The sequence below is a fragment of the Hypanus sabinus genome, chromosome 26, assembly GCF_030144855.1.
Source record: "Hypanus sabinus isolate sHypSab1 chromosome 26, sHypSab1.hap1, whole genome shotgun sequence".
NCBI lineage: Eukaryota > Metazoa > Chordata > Chondrichthyes > Myliobatiformes > Dasyatidae > Hypanus > Hypanus sabinus.
This window is the reverse complement of record NC_082731.1, coordinates 12,172,562-12,178,561: the sequence shown is the minus strand read 5'-3', so window position 1 is coordinate 12,178,561 and position 6,000 is coordinate 12,172,562. Positions and strand designations below refer to the sequence as shown.

Here is a 6,000-nt window from a genome sequence, read left to right as displayed (position 1 = left end):
CACCAGGCCAAATTGGAAGAGTTGGGTACAGGTTAAATTGAGGTGGCAGGGTCCAGGTTCCAGAGTTAATGAAAATGACTGAACCCAATGTCTAGATGATAATTTAACCACCATGCTGAATAGGAAGGGTTGGGTACAGATCAAATCAAGGCACTAGGGTCCATGCCCCAGAAAGTACAAAAGTGATTGAACCCACAACGATTTAGATGCTGTGCCAGGTTGAAAAGGTCAGGGTATCGGGGCTCTGCAATATTTACCTCAGCTGTGTACTGAACGATGGGTCTCAGACTCCCTTTGTGAACTTTACTTGCTTGTGGTTATTGTTTGCGTGATTGTTTTTCTTTTCACATTGGGGTGTTTGGCAGTCTTTTGTTCTTTTGGGTTTCTTTGTTTCACAACTGCCTGTTAGGAGACGAATCTCAAGGTTGTATAATGTGTACATACATAAATGTACTTTGAACTTTGAACATATTAAGTAATGCCCCACTTTTCAAATAAATATCTGATTGCTTTTAATAGCTTTCAACAGGTACATTTAATGTCACTGAAATGTATACAATATACATCCTGAAATTCTTCTTCTTCCCAAACATCCACAAAAACAGAGGAATGCCCCAAAGAATGAATGACAGTTAAATGTTATACCCCAAAGCCCCCCCTGCTCCCCCTCCCACATATAAGCAGCAGCAAAGTAATGAGGCCCCCCACAAGCAAAAAAGCATCGGCACCCCTCACCGAGCACTCAAGTGTGCAACAAAGCATCTATAAAGACATAGACTTGCAGTACCCCAAAGATTGCTCATTCTCCCTCTCCCTAATAAAGGAAAAAGAGGTGTCCCCATTTCACAGTGAGAGGGGAAACATAACAAAACAACTCACTGATTTATAGTCCTAAAAGTCTGCTTCCGAGCTCTGTGCCCAAAGAGCTTAGGTCTCCGGGCACACACCCTGCAGACAGCTTGCTGCCTTCAATCTTCCGCGTACTCCCACAACACATCAGGCGGCGGCACCTGCCTTCAGAGCCATGAAAATCCGGCACCTGAAGCTGCGCTAGTCTTCCAGATCACGTCCTTGGCATATTGAAAAGTGACGGGTCTTGAAGCCCCGAGAGCAGGCCCCATTCCCGCAAAGAACCAAAGTCAGCGTGTAACCCCAGGTCAGGGTCTTCGAAAGAACCCCGAAAAGGAAAAAAAAAGATAACGGAGATAGAAATAGAGCTGTTTCCGAAGATGCAAGCAAAGGAGTCGCCGTTAGGCGCCATCGTCCTCCTAAGCACATTGTAGATACATAGCCCAGTGTATGATTAAACAAAGATAATAAACAAGTGCTAATAACGAATAATGTAATGGATTTGGTCCCAGAACGTGGCACTACTTATTACTTGGACAGTTTAAAAGTCGGCACAGATAGGCTGGAAGCCGGAGTGTCAGGACACTTGGTTATTTGAGTTTCTAGCTTTAGGACAAATTTCAAGGTGTATAATTTATACATTCTTTGATGATAAATGTGCTTTCAATCTTTGAATAATGAGCTGAATGAAACAGAAACGGGTGTAGAAAGAATCAACATGGGCGAAGGACAACCAAACTAAAAGATAATGCTGTGGCAAATGTGACAGCTTAACATTTAAATCATCAGCTCTCACACCATAACAAGAATCGGCAGAGCAACAAACCATGAAGTGGTCTTCCTGCATCACCAAGCAGGCAGGAACTTCATGATGTGCTGTCCAGGCTCTTCAGAGGAAGCTCAAAGAGGCGGCAAGGTTGAGGATCACAAGCATGGTGGTTGGGCATGAAACTGAGTGCAGCAGACAAGAGATACATCAAACTGAATCGGAAGAAGTTCAGCCCTGCTATTTGCTCTGAACGCTCAGAAAACATGGGAAACCAAAGACACCCCTTTCCAGTCTGGAAAGATGTCAGAAGTGGTCTTCATAGAAGAGTTCCTGCCAGAAACTGTTCCTTCAAAGTGGAAGCAAGGCCAAGAGACTCATATCCACACAAAAACACAAGGACGGGGGTGCTGGACAATGGCAGCAAGTGCTCTGGGCTGACGAGTCAAAATTTGAAATTTTTGGCTCAATCAGGAAGCAGTTTGTTCATAGAAGAGCTGGAGAGTGCTGCATGAAATCGTATTTGCAGCCAACAGTGAAGCATGGCACAAGTTCCCTGCAGGATGGGTTTGCATTTCTGCAAATGGCGTTGGTGATCTGGTCAGAATTAATGGAATCCACAATGCTGAGAAGTACAAGCAGGTTCGCATCCATCACACGGTACCATCAGGGAGGCATCTGATTGGTCCCAACTTCATTCTGCAGCAGAACAATGTCCCCAAGCACATGGCCAAGGTCATAAAGAACTATCCTAAGTCAAAAGAAGAACGAGTTCTCTAACAGATTGTATGACTTCCACAGATCCCTACTCTCAACATCATTGAGACTGTCTAGAATTACCTGGACAGACAGAAGCAAGTGGGATGGCCACAGTCTGCAGAAAGACTGTGGTAAGTTCTCCAAGATGCTTGAAACAACCTACCAGCCAATTTTCTTATAAAAGTGCACGACAGGCTACCTATAAGAATCGAAGCGGTTTTAAAAGCAAAGGACAGTTAAACCACATATTGATTTTTGTTCAGTTTTTTACACTTTGCTGCAATTTTGTTTTTGATATTTAGAAGCTTTTCGTTTCATTATTCTTAAGCTATTCTAAGCTATATTTTAAGCTATATTTCCGCGAAACGGAACTGTTTTACGTGTACCCAAGACTTTTGCATTACTATATTTACTGCATTACAATCATTTTAGCACCTTAAAATCAATGAAATTCTTGGATCATTGAGGATTAAAAGAGACTCTATGTGGTACCTAATATCATACAATTAGATGTGACTGGAACTCTAATCAGAATATGTCCCTTTTGGCACTTAGACTTACCAAATCCCATTTTTTATTTTATATTATAGACCCTCAGCTAATCTGGGATGGGTTGCATTTTTCTGTTATTAGATCTTGAAGTCAAAAGTACAAGAACACTCCAAGTATTCTTGCTGAACACTCCAAGTATTCTTGCTGAACACTTGTTATTTAAATCTTACTATACCTGTGAAATATTCTGTTGCAAGTATGCCTTTGGTTTTATCTTTTCAAAATCTCATTACCCTTGCCATGAATTTGAGATTTGTCCAACCTTATGTCCCAAGTTCTCCAATTGGTATTTATTTCACCAACAATGATATCACATTAAAAACTGTTGCTTGCTGAAAGTTGTATTTCAATGGGAACACCCTCACCAGCCAAATCAGAATGAGAATCAGGCCTATTATCACTGATATATGCCGTGAAAGTTGTTGTATTGCTCTGTTCTGCTTTTGCAAAACATAAAATATATTATGACTTACACTATTATATTAAAAAATTGAATAAGTAGTCCAAATGGGGAGTTAAACTAGTGAGGTAGTGTTCCTGGGTCCATTGTTCATTCTGAAATCTGATGGAGGAGGGAAGGAAGCTGTTCCGAAAAGGCTGAAAGTGTGTCTTCAGGCTCCTGTACCTTCTCTCTAATGGCAGTAATGAGAAGAGGGCATGATGGATGCCACCTTTTTGAGGCATTGCCTTCTGAAGATGTCCTCAATGGTGAAGTCAATGGTCAATGGCAATGGTCAATGCTCATGCTAGAACTGGCTGAGCTTTGCAGCTTTTTCCAATCCTGTGCAGTGGTTTCTCTATACTAGACAGTGATGCGACTTTCACTGGCAGGTTGCATTCCATCATGACTTGGAAATACATTGAGATTCTTTCATCACTGTGTTTAAATCCTGGAACTCCTTTCCCATGAGCATGGTGAATGCACCTTAATTGAAAAGTACAACTAACAAATCTCAGTTCCCAAAAAGTTAATATAAAAATAAACTGTCATTAGTCTGTGGTACTACAATTACAGAACTGTATTTCTCTGATTCACAGTATTTTACCACCTACCATCAGCTTGGTCAGTTTTCTAATGTCTGATTCAGAGAAGCAACTCTTCCTGCCATTTCTGGCCCATGATCTTATTCACTTCTCAGTCCTTCACTGTGAGACTGAAATCAGGCAATTATGAACTGAACAGGAGAGATTTTTCTGAGGAACACACGCAAAATGCTGGAGGAACTCTACAGGCCAGGCAGTATCTATGGAGGGGAATAAATAGTCAATGTCTTGGTCTGAAACCCTTCATTAGGACTGGAAAGAAGCCAGAATAAGAAGGTTGGGGAGGGAAAGGAGTCCAAGCTGGTGGTTAATAGGTGAATATACCAGGTCAGTACATCCAGTAAAGAGAAACGATGGAAATAAAGTTTAGGGAAGTAATAAATTTGAATTTAAGTACAGGAAGGAAGGAGAATGCGTGAGATGGAATTTAAATGTGTGCCAAATGAGTAGAATGTAAATTTCATTCAAGTAGAATTAACTGTTCTGAATTACTTCTCTGTACTTGGTGATAAATTTGGAAAATTCTTTCTACAGGATACTATAAGAAGATAGATAGATGGGAAATACAAACCAGACTTCAGTATTGAACTATGGCACAATTTATCAGGAACTAAATATGACTGGCCTTTGAAAAGAACAGAAGAAATATTTATTTGTCATGTTTTTGGAAAAGGTTTTGCACATTGTGATTGGACAAGCTTGGAGGCACACAAGTAAAATCTGCATTGACTGTGGGAAGAGGTGCGGCAAATTATTCAGCCATTCAGAGTGGGGAGAAATAGTGTGTGTGTGGGTGAGGATTTAACTAATCATCCAACCTGAAGAGACACAGAAACGTTCTAACCATGGAGAATCTGAGTAAATGTGCGGACCACGATAAGGGATTCAATTGTCCATCAGAGTGCTCACGCCAAGGAGAGACCATTCACCTGCACGGTGTGCGGGAAGAGATTTGCTCAGTTGTTTGACCATCTAAGACATCAGTGACTCCATACTGGGGAGAGACCATACACCTGTTCCTCATGCAAGAAGGGATTCAGTCAGCTATCTGACCTCCTGCAACACCAGTGAATTCATACCGGAGAGAGGCTGTTTTCCTGTGCAGTGTGCGGGAAGGATTCATTCAGTCATCTCACCTACGGTCGCATCAGCAAGTCCACACTGAAGAGAGGACATTCAACTGTTCTCACTGGGAGAAGAGTTTTAAAAGCTCAGAGGTTGTGCTGAGGCACCAGCGTATTCACACAGGAGAGAAGCCATTCACGTATAATGTGTGTGGGAGAGGATTCACACAGTCACCCCATTTAAAGATGCACCAGTGTGTCCACACTGATGAGAGAACATTTAATTGTTCAGACTGTGAGAAGAGCTTTAAAAGTTCAGAGGATATGCTTAAGCATCAATGTATTCATACTGGGGAAAGGCCTTTCACTTGTACAGTGTGTGGAAAGAGATTCACTCAGTCAACCCATTTGCAGATACATGGGCTGGTTCAAACAGGAGCGAGGCCATTTACATGCTGTATATGTGGAAAGGGATTCATTGTTCATCTAACCTGCTTAAACACCAGCAAATTCACACCGGGGAGAGGCCGTTTACCTGTTCTGTGTGTGGAAAGGGATTCACTTGTTCGTCCACCCTGTTGATACACCAACGAGTTCACACCAGAGAGAAGCCATTCATCTGCTCCATATGTGGAAAGCGTTTCACTCAATTCTCTCATCTAGAGTCTCACAAAGGAATTCACAAGTGATGATGAGGTTTGGATGCTGCTGCTATAGTAACTGTTCATTGCATCAGAACAGACCCACAATCATTTGGAAAGTTGAGCTATAAGTTTCCAAAGTTCAAAGTTTGAAGTAAATTTATTACCAAAGTACATATATGTCATCATATACAACCCTGAGATTCATTTCTTGTGGGCATACTCAATTAATCCATAACAGAATCAATGAAGGACCACACCAACTTGGATGTTCAACCAGTGTGCGAAGACGACAAACTGTGGAAATACAAAAAGAAAGAAATAA

The 6,000-nt window shown here is 41.5% G+C and overlaps 1 protein-coding gene across 2 annotated transcripts in view; it reads right to left on the bottom strand.

The window, feature by feature from the left end:
* Nucleotides 1–686: 686 nt before the first annotated feature.
* Nucleotides 687–6,000, bottom strand: part of LOC132381632 (zinc finger protein 239-like) — a 107,125-nt gene continuing 101,811 nt past the window's right edge. For both annotated transcript variants that reach the window (XR_009508091.1, XR_009508096.1), the window contains one exon: nucleotides 687–5,972. The gene's annotated coding sequence lies outside the window, so the exon portion shown is untranslated. The remainder of the gene's footprint in view (nucleotides 5,973–6,000) is intronic.